The sequence below is a fragment of the Myxine glutinosa genome, chromosome 9 (assembly GCF_964187855.1).
Source record: "Myxine glutinosa chromosome 9, kmMyxGlut1.1, whole genome shotgun sequence".
NCBI lineage: Eukaryota > Metazoa > Chordata > Myxini > Myxiniformes > Myxinidae > Myxine > Myxine glutinosa.
The window spans coordinates 143,470,340-143,485,620 of NC_136269.1; positions in this window are offsets into that span (position 1 = coordinate 143,470,340).

Here is a 15,281-nt window from a genome sequence, read left to right on the forward strand (position 1 = left end):
GTTTAAAGATCAAATTCTAAACTGTGGGTAGAATATGGAGTATTGTTTGGTTTATATATCAAACGCTAAACTGTGGGGAGAATATCGAGTATTGTTTGGTTTATATATCAAATTCTAAACTGTGGGTAGAATATAGGGTATTGTTTGGTTTATATATCAAATACTAAACTGTGGGTAGAATATAGAGTATTGTTTGGTTTAAATATCAAATTCTAAACTGTGGGTAGAATATCGAGTATTGTTTGGTTTATATAACAAATTCTAAACTGTGGGTAGAATATAGGGTATTGTTTGGTTTATATATCAAATTCTAAACTGTGGGTAGAATATAGGGTATTGTTTGGTTTATATATCAAATTCTAAACTGTGGGTAGAATATAGAGTATTGTTTGGTTTAAATATCAAATTCTAAACTGTGGGTAGAATATAGAGTATTGTTTGGTTTATATAACAAATTCTAAACTGTGGGTAGAATATAGGGTATTGTTTGGTTTATATATCAAATTCTAAACTGTGGGTAGAATATAGAGTATTGTTTGGTTTATATATCAAATGCTAAACTGTGGGTAGAATATAGAGTATTGTTTGGTTTAAAGATCAAATTCTAAACTGTGGGTAGAATATGGAGTATTGTTTGGTTTATATATCAAACGCTAAACTGTGGGGAGAATATCGAGTATTGTTTGGTTTATATATCAAACTGTAAACTGTGGGTACAATATAGAGTATTGTTTGGTTTATATATCAAATTCTAAACTGTGGGTAGAATATGGAGTATTGTTTGGTTTATATAGCAAACGCTAAACTGTGGGGAGAATATAGAGTATTGTTTGGTTTATATATCAAATTCTAAACTGTGGGTAGAATATAGAGTATTGTTTGGTTTATATATCAAATTCTAAACTGTGGGTGCAATATAGGGTATTGTTTGGTTTACAAATCAAATGCTAAACTGTGGGTACAATATAGAGTATTGTTTGGTTTATATATCAAACTGTAAACTGTGGGTAGAATATAGGGTATTGTTTGGTTTATATATCAAACTGTAAACTGTGGGTACAATATAGGGTATTGTTTGGTTTACAAATCAAATGCTAAACTGTGGGTACAATATCGAGTATTGTTTGGTTTATATATCAAATTCTAAACTGTGGGTAGAATATCGGGTATTGTTTGGTTTATATATCAAACGCTAAACTGTGGATACAATATAGGGTATTGTTTGGTTTATATATCAAATTCTAAACTGTGGGTAGAATATGGAGTATTGTTTGGTTTATATATCAAATTCTAAACTGAGGGTGCAATATAGGGTATTGTTTGGTTTACAAATCAAATGCTAAACTGTGGGTACAATATCGAGTATTGTTTGGTTTATATATCAAATTCTAAACTGTGGGTAGAATATAGGGTATTGTTTGGTTTATATATCAAACGCTAAACTGTGGATACAATATAGGGTATTGTTTGGTTTACATATCAAATTCTAAACTGTGGGTAGAATATGGAGTATTGTTTGGTTTATATATCAAACGCTAAACTGTGGATACAATATAGGGTATTGTTTGGTTTATATATCAAACGCTAAACTGTGGGTATAATATGGAGTATTGTTTGGTTTATATATCAAATTCTAAACTGTGGGTGCAATATAGAGTATTGTTTGGTTTATATATCAAATGCTAAACTGTGGGTGCAATATAGAGTATTGTTTGGTTTACAAATCAAATGCTAAACTGTGGGTACAATATAGAGTATTGTTTGGTTTATATATCTAATTCTAAACTGTGGGTGCAATATAGGGTATTGTTTGGTTTACAAATCAAATGCGAAACTGTGGGTACAATAAAGAGTATTGTTTAATAATAATAATAATGCATTTATTTTATATAGCGCTTTTCAGGAAGCCCAAAGACGCTTTGACAGAGTGCAAAACATAATGCATCGCAAAACATAAAAACAATTGCAAAAAAAGAAGAATCAATAGGGAAATATTCAAAGCACAAAGGAGGGAGAAGGAGAGGAGACAGTCAGGGGTTAGATGCTGTGGGTTAAATGTTGAATGCAGTGTTGAACAGGTGGGTCTTGAGTGATGTTTTGAATGTGGTGAGTGAGGAGGAGTGTCTGATGGTGTGAGGTAGCGAGTTCCAGAGGGTGGGAGCAGCGATGGAGAAGGCCCTGTCCCCTCAGGATCTAAATTTGGTCCGGATGGGGGGGGGGGGGTCAGGAGGTTGGTACCAGCAGAGCGGAGGTTGCGGGTGGGAGTGTGTCTGGAGAGAAGGTCAGCCAGGTAGGATGGGGCCAGGTTATGGAGGGCTTTGTAGGTCAAGAGGAGGATTTTGTACTGGATTCTCTGGGAGATGGGGAGCCAGTGAAGCTTGTAAAGGACGGGGGTGATGTGGTCACGGGTCCGGGAATGGGTGAGTAGACGGGCAGCGGAGTTCTGAATGTATTGGAGTTTATTGGTGATTGTTGAGGGTGAACCATAAAGGAGGCTATTGCAGTAGTCCAGACGGGAAGTGATGAAGGCGTGGATGAGGGTTTCTGCAGCCACGGAGGAGAGGGATGGACGGAGACGGGCGATGTTTTTCAGGTGAAAGAAGGCTGTCTTTGTGATCTGTTTAGTGTATTTGTCGAAGGAGAGGGTTTCGTCAAAGATGATGCCAAGATTCCGGATGTGAGGGGAGGTGGATACTGGGAAATCGTCGATGTTGAGGGCAAAGTTATGGGTGGACTTGGTGAGCGTTTTTGGGCCAATGATGATTATTTCAGATTTATCACAGTTAAGTTTGAGGAAGTTGATTTGAAGCCAGGATTTTATTTCAGTGATGCAGTTTGTCAGGATAGAGTGGGTGGCGGTGGAGATGGACTTGGTGGAGATGAAAAGCTGGATGTCATCGGCGAAGCAGTGGAATTGGAGACCATGACGGCGGATTAAGTGACTGAGGGGGGACAGGTAAAGGATGAAGAGGAGGGGGCCAAGAACTGAACCTTGGGGGACACCTTGGGGGAGGGGAGCAGTGGGGGATTTGCAGTTATTGATGGAGATGAACTGACGTCTGTCAGAGAGGTATGATTTAATCCAAGAGAGGGCAGTGCCGGTAATGTTAAAGGTGGTTTCAAGTCGGGTGAGGAGGATGGTGTGATCGATGGTGTCAAAGGCGGCGCTGAGGTCGAGGAGGATGAGAATGTTGAGGTTGCCAGCGTCAGAGGAGAGGAGAAGGTCGTTGGTGATTTTGAGGAGAGCAGTTTCAGTACTGCGGTTGGAGCGGAATCCGGATTGGAATGTTTCATACAGGTTATTGGCAGAGAGGTGATGTTTGATTTGAGTGGCTACAGCGCGTTCCAAAACCTTTGACAGAAAGGGTAGGTTGGAGATGGGTCTGAAGTTATTGAGGGTGTCAGGGTTTAGTCCAGGTTTTTTCAGAATGGGGGTAACAGCAGCAATTTTGAGGGATGGTGGGACGATGCCTGTAGACAGGGAGGAGTTTATTGTTGCAATGATAAGTGGAGAGAGAGCAGGAAGGGAGGCCTTGACAAAGCTGGAGGGGATGGGGTCAAGAGTGCAGGTGGCAGTTTTCATTCCGATGAGGAGTTCAGAGAGGTCAGTAGGGGAGACTGGGGAGAATTGAGACAGGGGATGGCAGGATAAGGGGGGGGGGCAGGTGGTTTGAGGGGGAGCGGGTGCGGCGGTGGTCAAGCTGTTGTAGATGTTTTCAATTTTGCGTTGGAAGAATGAAAGGAAGGAGATGCAGTTGTCTATTGTGAATGACTGGGTGGTGGTGTTCAGGGGGCTGAGGAGTTTGTTTATTGTAGAGAAGAGTGCTTTTGGGTTTCCGGAGCCAGAGTGGATAATTTGAGAGTAGTAGGCGGAGCGGGCGCGGGAGAGGGCATCTTTATAGTGTTGTATGTGGTCCTTGTAGGCCTGGGAGTGAACTGTGAGACCTGTTTTATTGCGGAGTCTTTCAAGTTGGCGAGCACGAGTTTTCATCAGGCGGAGTTCAGGGGTAAACCAGGGAGCAGAATGGGTGAAAGAAACTGTTTTGGTTTTTATAGGTGCAAGTTGGTCAAGGCAGGAGGAGAGAGTGTGGTTGTAGTCGTCAGGGAGGTCAGAAGGGGTGTGGAGGTCAACGAAGGGAGAAGTGGACATTTTTTCAGAGAGGGTCGATGAGAATGAGGTAGGTGAAAGAGCGTTTAGCTTACGGAAGTTGATAGTGCGATAATGCCTTGGTGCTGGGGTGGGGATGTTGATGGTCAGAGTGATGGCTAGGTGGTCAGAGAGAGTGAGGTCGGAGCCAGAGAGATGGTGCAAAATTAGTCCAGTAGAGCAGACAAGGTCCAAAATGTGACCACGGTTATGGGTAGGAAAGCTTAGCACAATTTACCCTAAATTTACACAATTATACAGCTTAGCACAATTTACCCTAAATTTACACAATTATACAGCTTAGCACAATTTACCCTAAATTTACACAATTATACAGCTTATGTTTGTTTATGTTTATGGTTATGTTTATGGCAGGTTATGCTTGGTTTATATATCAAATTCTAAACTGTGGGTAGAATATAGGGTATTGTTTGGTTTATATATCAAATGCTAAACTGTGGATACAATATAGGGTATTGTTTGGTTTATGTATCAAATTCTAAACTGTGGGTAGAATATGGAGTATTGTTTGGTTTATATATCAAATCCTAAACTGTGGGTACAATGTAGAGTATTGTTTGGTTTATATATCAAATTCTAAACTGTGGGTACAATATAGAGTATTGTTTGGTTTATATATCAAACTGTAAACTGTGGGTACAATATAGGGTATTGTTTGGTTTATATATCAAATTCTAAACTGTGGGTACAATATAGGGTATTGTTTGGTTTATATATCAAACTAAATTGTGGGTACAATATAGGGTATTGTTTGGTTTATATATCAAACTAAATTGTGGGTACAATATAGGGTATTGTTTGGTTTATATATCAAACTGTAAACTGTGGGTACAATATAGGGTATTGTTTGGTTTATATATCAAACTGTAAACTGTGGGTACAATATAGGGTATTGTTTGGTTTATATATCAAACTAAATTGTGGGTACAATATAGGGTATTGTTTGGTTTATATATCAAACTAAATTGTGGGTACAATATAGGGTATTGTTTGGTTTATATATCAAACTAAACTGTGGTACAATATGGAGTATTGTTTGGTTTATATATCAAACTAAATTGTGGGTACAATATAGGGTATTGTTTGGTTTATATATCAAACTAAATTGTGGGTACAATATAGGGTATTGTTTGGTTTATATATCAAACTAAATTGTGGGTACAATATAGGGTATTGTTTGGTTTATATATCAAACTAAACTGTGGTACAATATGGAGTATTGTTTGGTTTATATATCAAACTGTAAACTGTGGGTACAATATAGGGTATTGTTTGGTTTATATATCAAACTCTAAAGTGTGGGTACAATCTTGGGTATTGTTTGCATTTACAAGGCTAAGCGTTTATCTCGTGATTCCTTATCGATATCATCGATTGAACTTTTCAAGAATGTAACCATTTGATCGCAGAACACCAAAGCGGATCGCATCGATTACTCGCAGAGTGGTGCTGCAGATTACAGGTTACATCATTAGGTATAACTGTTACCTGTCTACAACCCAAGTCTCAATCGAACTCGGTCATTATACGTTTTGTAAACAACCTGTCGGCTGGCAGGATGGCCTAGACTCCAGACGTATGCACACGCACCTCGAAGCTAACTAGCCTGGGTTCGAAACCGGACCCAGCTATATACGGATGCACTCTAAACAGTGTAATGGTTTAAACTAAACTGCGTCCGTCGTAATGGTTTAAACAAAATGTACTCTAAACTGCGTCCGTCCAATAGACGTTATACGGGCTTCAGTCTTGTCTGCCAGCATCAGTTGGTGGACCTTAAATATCTCACAGTGTCCTTTGCAAAGAGTGGCCGAGCTATCACCGGCACCCTGAACAAATTACAAATTCCTGCTTTAAATATTGCTTGGTAGGTAATGGCTAATGGCAAACAACCTATTGTAATCCTTACAAATAAACTGCTTTGGAAAAAACCTATGCCCTGTAACAGTATGGTCCGTCAGAGTCAGCATACAAAGGGTGGTTCAATCAAACGACCATTATACCGATTGATATATAACCTGAGTGTCAAAGGAACAAGACCATTAGACGTTTCGTGAACAACCCCAGTTTCAATCAAGTTCGACCATTTTTGGTTTAGTATACAAACCTAGTCGAAATATGACTAGACCATTTTCCATTTTGTATACATCCCAAGTCTCCATCAAAGTAGGCCATCATAGGTTTGGTATACCTGAGATATGGGACACGAATGGCGTGTAACCTTTTGGACGTGAGGTCTCCTCACCTAGACATGGTGATCATAGTCCATATCTGATTTGTTTCCAAAGCACTGATGTATATATTGCAATGATTCTACAATGTACAATGATCCAACATTAAATAATTCCAACGAGATACGAATGTGAATGACTGGCAGGTAAGTGTGTAAAACAAGAAGAACTGGAGCAATTTAAATGCGTCACCAATATGCCTCCGCATAGTCCCTGCCTGTGAGAACGGGTAGATGCCCTTGCCTGTTCCTAAAAATAAACAAGATACATTTACATCCCTTCATCTTTTCACAAGTATCACATTCTTAACAGACATTACAGGTTTCACATCGATCGGTGAAGCGGTTTTGGAGAAGGATTTTATTTATTTAATATTGACTTTCAAGCTAATATGGCTGCCAAACCACGTCACAAATGACGTCATAAATGTACACTCTGCATATGTATGGGTCGGGGATCATGTTTGTGAAGTTTGGTGTTGATCGGATAATGTTAATTTTTCTATCCAAGATGGCTTCCAAACCAGTATATACAACAATGGTGTTAGAAGACATTGGTAAAATTTCACATCGATAGGGTAAGCGGTTTCTGAGATATAATTATTTAATATTTTACTTCAATCCAATATGTGACCAATTATATTTTCGTGATCATCTTTTAATCGCCATGCCTAGTCAATGACACATGTAAAGTTTCGAGTCGATCGCTTTGGTGGTTTATGAGATGTTTTTGTTTTTTACGTTTTAGGGTAAATCCAATATGGCTGCCAAACCATGTGACCTATGATGTCATAAATGTAATATTTCAGTACAAATGGGTGATAAATCATGTGCATGCAATTTCAAATTTTTAGGATAAGGCATTTGATTAAAACATTTTTGGCTGGTATACCACTTCACCTATGATGTCATCATTATCATGCTTTTGTTCCCCATTGGTAGTACTTGACAGCATGCCAAGTTTAAAAAAAATTCATTCTGCGGTTTCCCAGAAATATATATATTTGATTATTTGCATTTAATCCAAGATGGCTGCCAAAGCACGTGACCTATGATGTCACAATTATCATAAAAACGTTAGACATGGGTCTCGCTACCACCGTGAAAGTTTCATCTCAATCGGACATGTGGTTGCTGAGAAAAACGAGGTTTAGCCCGGACGGACGTACAATCCAAGAGCATAATGCATCCGGCGACCTTCGGGGGTGGAGGCATAAAAAGACAAATAATGTAACCCGTGGTTTCGGTAATTTTGTTGTATGGAGTTAAATTCTGTCAGTCGGCCATCTTTGGTCGGATGACAGAACAAAGTCTTCTGCATATGCCCAGTCCCTGTGCCAAGTTAGAACAAAATGGGTCCATGCACGTCCGAAAAATTGTTTGGAATACGTGTAAGTAACAAAATGGCCGCCAGTCGGCCATCTTGAATCTGATCTCAGAAAAAAATGACGTGCATATGAAACCCATCATTATATCTGTGTTCCAAGCTTCAACAAGATTGGTAAATGTATATCCGAGAAATGGTTGAGGACGTGGTCAATATCGGGTTTTTTACAACAAAAATGGCCGCTTGTCTACCAGTCGGCCATCTTTGATCAGATCGGAAAATAAAGTGAGGTGCACGTGTATGCCGTCATGTAACATGCTTGTGCCAAGTTTGAATAAAATCGGTCTGTACATCTCCGAGATATGTTTGCGGATATACGCTCGCACGGATGGACAGACAGACGAGACCCAATCATTAAGCCCCTGTTTCTGACTAAGTCCAACGGGGGCTAATAAACGTGTTGCAGAGCCAGGTGTGGACCTCAGGTGCTCTTGCTGCGAACATAAAAACAAATCCGTTTAAATCGCATTTGCTGTTTACCATTCAATCCACAAAACAATATAGAAGCTCAAGAAGCAGATGGTTAATTTGGCAGATTTTGAAATTTGTTTCACTTTGAGATTTAAAATCTAAATCCTCGGTTGTTATTCCCGTTTCAGGTGTCCGAACAGTTTGGGTTTTCGATCAAACTTTTGTCCCACAACATTATCCCTACCTCGAATGTCTGTGTGCTTGCTGTCACTCTGTTATGTCCACTCTCACACACATCCGATAGACATCTCTTTAAGCGTTATTATTGTCGATCTGAATCATACATCCCGTACCCACAATTCGTGTATTTTCTTCACTACACTCTGGCCTCTACCTGCATACCCTAACAACTACACTCTGGCTGCTACCTACATACCCTAACAACTACACTCTGGTCTTTACCTGCATACCCGAACACCTACACTCTGGCCCCTACCTGCATACCCTAACAACTAAACTCTGGCCACTACCTGCATACCCTAACAACTACACTCTGGCCCCTACCTGCATACCCTAACAACTACACTCTGGCTGCTACCTACATACCCTAACAACTACACTCTGGTCTTTACCTGCATACCCGAACACCTACACTCTGGCCCCTACCTGCATACCCTAACAACTAAACTCTGGCCACTACCTGCATACCCTAACAACTACACTCTGGCCCCTACCTGCATACCCTAACAACTAAACTCTGGCCACTACCTGCATACCCTAACAACTACACTCTGGCCGCTACCTGCATACCCTAACAACTGCACACTTTGCCCCCTACCTGCATACCCTAACAACTACACTCTGGCCTATTCCTGCATACCCTAACAACTACACTCTGGCTGCTACCCGCATACCCTAACAACTACACCCTGGCCTCTACCTGCATACCCTAACAACTGCACACTGGCCTATACCTGCATACCCTAACCACTTTGGCCTCGACCTGCATACCCTAACAACTACACGCTGGCCCCTACCTGCATACCCTAACAACTGCACACTGGCCTATACCTGCATACCAATACAACTGCACACTGGCCTATACCTGCATACCCTAACTACACTTTGGCCTCGAGCTGCATACCCTAACAACTACACGCTGGCCCCTACCTGCATACCCAAACGATTACACTCTGGCCTCTACCTGCATACCCTAACAACTAAACGCTGGCCCCTACCTGCATACCCAAACGATTACACTCTGGCCTCTACCTGCATACCCTAATAACTACACGCTGGCCACTACCTGCATACCCAAACGATTACACTCTGGCCTCTACCTGCATACCCTAATAACTACACGCTGGCCCTACCTGCATACCCGAACGATTACACTCTGGTCTCTACCTGCATACCCTAACAACTACACGCTGGCCCCTACCTGCATACCCGAACGATTACACTCTGGCCTCTACCTGCATACCCTAACAACTACACGCAGGCCCCTACCTGCATACCCTAATAACTACACGCTGGCCACTACCTGCATACCCAAACGATTACACTCTGGCCACTACCTGCATACCCTAATAACTACACGCTGGCCCTACCTGCATACCCGAACTCAATTTGTCCCGAGTCTCTGCGCAAAAGATACAGCAGCAGAAACACATGAAAAAGCGTTAATCGGTAATGGATGCTACAGAACCAGGGTTGGGGGGAGTTGGGGGTCAGAAGGAAAGAAAGGAGGGAATAATAAAGAAAAATGACACAAAAGACCTGCACGCTTCACCAGTCCCAAGTTCGGTGACGAAACGCCTGGATTAACGCCTTAAACTGTTTCCAACTTGGTTCACAGATGGTACTGATTTATATTCAATAAAACAGGGTGTTGCTAAGCCCCTTTAGCATGTTAATTGGACAGATTGCCAGTTTTTGCGTAGACTATAGAAAATAACACCCGGGGCATGAAAAAGACAAGAAACTCCATCGGCGGCTGAGCCTGTGACGTCAAACCTTTCGAAAGCCTCGAAGTAACTTTCGCTACAAATCTGACGTCACGCGACATTCTTGTCGGTCATGTTGAACATGAGTCTTTTCCATTCAAACACCGCTCGGAGAACTTTCAAAATAATTATTTTGTGTAACTCGACATTATATTGATGGAAGATGTTATGGGACACAAAGCACGTCATGGCTATTCCTCCTCCTGCGAGTGAATACATGTTGGAGCCCAGATAGAGACCACCCAAGTAAGTGTGGACATAAGAAAACTTTTATATCGTACATTGCACCAGAATGATGAAAGCTTCATTTCTGTCCTGCTAGTTCAGAATAAAGGCAGCTCAAGTTAAGTGTTCGCACGTGCCTTTGGCCTATCCGCATGGCCCAGGCGGGAATGGAGGTGACAAGGCTGACACAGCAGGCCCGTTTGCCTTTGATCTTGCATGTGGACCTGGTTTAGAGGGTTTATAGAAAGCGAAGGAAAGTGCAAGACCATCATTTCACGTGGTTAATGCAAAGAAAACAAACAAACTGGAATAACCTTAAACCACAACTCCTTTGGGCTCAGACACAATCTGAACAATTTCAAACCTTTGATAATAATCATTGCACACACATACATATGTGTGTATATGTGTATATTTATGTGTGTGTGTGTGTGTGTGTGTGTGTGTGTGTGTGTATATATATATATATATATATATATATATATATATATATATATATATACATATATATATATATATATATATATATATATATATATATATATATATATATATATATATATATATATATATGTTACGGTTTTTAGAACCTTCACTTTGTAAATTTAGTATTAAAATTTCCTATGTACATTTCCCCTTTAATTGGCTGTTAATTGAAATGAGTGCACCGTAGCTAGTCCATGTACAAGCACGTAGGCCACCACATACCCTTCTAAATAGTTATTTCCTTATTATGTGTATTAGTTTAAGGCTCTGTTTCCCACTAATTGACACTGCATTGCACCGAAATCGAATAAGATAGATCCCCTTTTGCAAATTCCCCCAAAGCCTCTATTGCCAACTGCATTTGCCGCCATTACGGCATGGTCAAGCCTCGGAGAAGAAGGGGGAGGAGCTACATTACGGGCATGGCCCGCACCTCGTCACCGAAGGTGGAGTCAGGAAAGCCCCGAACGACCAACCACAAATCAGTGGGTGTGGCTTGGTGGGGCGTGGCTATATAACCCGCGGCGCGACGCCCCCACCAGAGACGATTGAGGAAGGAGATGACCGAAGCACATGACCGAGGAAGTCCCCACGAGCGGATGACCGAGGAAGCCCCCACGAGCAGATGAGTAAGGGGTCCACCGCAGCGGAATCCACTGCAGCTGAATCCACCGCAGCTTTGACCACCGCAGCTTTGAGCTTTCGCGAAGCAACGCCGCCGTGCGGACACGATTGAGGAGGGGCGGCGGCTGCTCACTCCCGGCCCGGCCATTCTCCCGCGTCCAGCTGAACCTTCCTCCCCTTCCAGTCATCCGTGCCTGGCCTCATCCATCCTTTTGTGTACGTGAGTTTGTTTTGTGTGTCTTGTCCTGGGTATAAGTAAGCTTGTATAAGTTAGTATTGCACTGTGTCTTCCTCTTCTTCTGTCTTTATTTTCGTATCTTTCCTCCTTGGTTTCTTTTGACTTGTACATAATTAGTAGTAATAAATCCTGTTATTTCCTACTTTCTTCTTCTTCTTCCTCGTCCGTTCGTCCTTGTCTTTTCTACATTGAATACCTGTGGCACGATTTGGCCAACGACTAGGAATCGGGTCTAGTTCTGTTAATGGTTCAAGCCGCGGCTGCTAATCCGCTCGGCAAATTAACATCTTGTCCGCGGTCTCGAACGAGGTTGCTCACCTGCCTCCCTGGAGGGAGCTGGGCAGCTTCAGGACTCACGTCGGTCAGTCACAGACAAGGGGATTAATTCCCCCTTGGTAAAGGGAAAAGGGGCCGACGGTGAGATCTGCAACAATTGGTAGTCAGGAGTTGGGATTCGAACCTGGGACTAAATTTATTTAGCCCAAATTTTGGACACCAATTGTACTATTGGCCGCAACAATTGGTGTCAGGAGCGAGATTCGGACCTGAAGTGCGCTTAGCGCACTCAAAGTACGAGTGGCCAAAATTTTATTAAACACATCCAAATTTAAAATCGTTCCATGGATAATCAAGGCGATCGGATGCCGGTTGGAGTAGAGTTAGAAGGGGGGGTAGAAGCGACCCAGGACCCCAGGGAAAGGTATATGGGGGAGAGAGAGGAGGAGAGCAATGAGGATGGGGTTGCAGAGGTTTCAGGCGCACAAGATGGCACCCTCGCGCACGATGTTGCAGCGGCACCAAATGTCGTCGTGCCCGTGACCGTAGCACCGCCACCGATTGACTGGGGCCTATTCATGCTGCAAATGCAGGCCTTCATGTAAGAGAACAGGGGGTTGGGAAACCAAATTGAAGGGATGGAAAGCAGAATGAGGGACGAAGCAAGGGGTACTAGTGCCCAAATTGAGGAATTGAGGAATGACATGGGAAACCAAATTGTAGGATTGGAAAACAGAATAGGGGAGCGATTAAAAAATCAAATCGGGGGGCTAGAAGCCAAATTTGAGGGTTTACACAGTAAATTTGAGGGTTTAGACAGTAAATTTGAGGGTATAGACAACAAATTTGAGGGGTTAGACAACGGGAGGAAAGGGGTGACGAATGGGTTAACGGGGTTAGAAAACACCATGGAAGGCAAATTGAGGGAAATAGGGGAGCAATCCGCCCGGGAAATTAAACAGATGGGAGATCAGATAGAGGAGGTGAAAATCGGGTGGGAAACTAAATTGGATGCCCAGAGGAATGATTTGGAACAGATGAGGGCAGCATCTACCAAGGAGATGGGAGAAATGGGGGAGGAGATCAGACTACGTGTGGGCGAAGAGGTCGCGGGGGTACGCGAGGAGGTAAAGCGAGGTGAGGAGCATATGGAGAAAGAGGTGAGAAATAGTACGGCAAGGTTACAGGGGGGCATAGAAGATCTGACGAAGGGAGTAGAGCAGCTGACGGTGGGACAAAAGGAATTAGGGGACCAAGTGGAGAAGAACACTGCAGTAATCGTGGGGTTGAAGGCGACACAGAAAGAGATGAAAAAAGAACTGATAGCGATGAAGAGGGAATGTCAGATGGGTCATGAGGGGTTGACGAAGAGGTTGGACGAGGTAACAGAGGCAATGGAGACAAAAGAACGGGAAGTAAGGATGCACATAGAGACGACCAAGGTGGCCTTAGAGGAAGAAATTGAGGGGGCGCACCGGGAAATAAAAGAGGTGAAGCAAAAATTAGAGGATGTGGAAGAGGGGGTAAGTGAAATTAAGAAGAGACGGAGGGAAACTAAGAGAGAGATAAAGGAGGAGGTGATGGAATTGGTGCAAGGTCTGTGCTCAAATCGTGATGATGTGCTTACTGACCAAATAAAGAGTTTGCAGGTGGCGGAGGAGGAGCGAAGACGAGGTGCCGAGGTGAGTGGCGATATACTCGGAAATGTATATGGTGTGAGGGGAGATTCAGTCAGCTTGGGTGTTGGTTTAGACCCGGGTGTTCGTGAGAGGCCGCTGGTAAGGTGTGCGACAGGTACAGAGTGTGAAGGAGGAGGTGTGCGAGGATGTCCGACTATGGGGTGTGTGAGGAAAAAGTGCGCGCCGAGGAGTGAGTGTGCTGTCGAGAGTGAGTTGGTCATGGCGCGGGTGCGGGGGGCACCTTGAAGCGCGTGATGGGGAGTGTTACCGGGGATGTAACGGAAGAGTGCACACCTGTGGTGAGTGTTACGGAGGACGTAACGGGAGAGTGTGCACAAGAGGATGCACGAGAAAGGTGTGTAACGGACGGGTGCATGATAACAGAGTGCGCTGTCGAGAGTAAGGGTGGATGCGGGATCGAGTGTGGTGGTGAGAGTGATGAAAATAACATGGAGCACGAGTTGGTTGTAGCAGGTGAGAGAGGATGCACACCTGGAATGGAAGGATGCACACCTGGAATGGTCGAGCGCGTGTGGGAATGCACACTTGAGTTGGTCGTGAAGCACGTGATTGGGTGTGTAGAAGAGTGCACACCCGTGGTTGTCACAGAGGATGTGACCGAGGAGTGGGCACGAAGAGGTGTGTTGATGAGGTGTGTGAACGACGAGTGTGTGCGCCAAAGTGTGTGGTGGTCAGGTGTGTAAGGAAGTCTGCGAGCGTAATGAGTGAACCTGGGGGGTGTGTAAGAGAAGGTGCAATGACGGAGTGTATGGAGACACCTGGATGTGTGAATAAGGGACGGAACACGTGGTGTGAGCATGCAAGTGAAGCATCGACGTTAAACGGAGCAGTGGTTAGATCGACTTGTAGCCGAAGTGAGCCCCCGGTTCGTGCCGGGCTTTGTGTGCAGTGGGAACCAGCCGGGATCGTAACCACGGCGGTTTCGAAAGAACCGCCGTGTGCGATCCACGCCGGGCCTCGCTCAGAACAGTTGCGTCCGTGCTCCGCTAAGCGGAGCGGGTGGCCCGGTTCGAGGACAGGTCGGAAGGGTCGACACGGCGACCCCTTGTGGTTGCAGCGCTCCGGCCAGCCGAGATTGGGGCATCGGACGGTTCCGTGCCGAGAGGGTGCGTGGAATCTCGGCCCGAGTAAGCCTCCTTCCCTGCACCGAATGCCGCACGGACCCAACCGCCGGCAATGAACCACCCGCATTCATTGCTCGGCTTCGCGAAGCCCGGCTTTGAGAATGAATTGACGCACCGAGGCTCAAGTTAAAGGACATTTGGTAGGGATAGGGAATTTGTGATTGGCAAAATTTGATTGGCAACTGATGGGTAGAATGATTGGCAGTGATTGGCAAATTTTTGATTGGCTGGAATTTGATGGGCAAAATTGATACTGGAACATGCCCGATGTGGTGGGATGGCAACTCTGACATCCACTCACACGGGGCACATGAGCTATAGTTTTATGGGGTTTATGGCAGTGTAAGCTCGCCCGGGAGGGTTAGGATAATGTATAGGGACCTAGAGATGACCATAGGTAACGGTA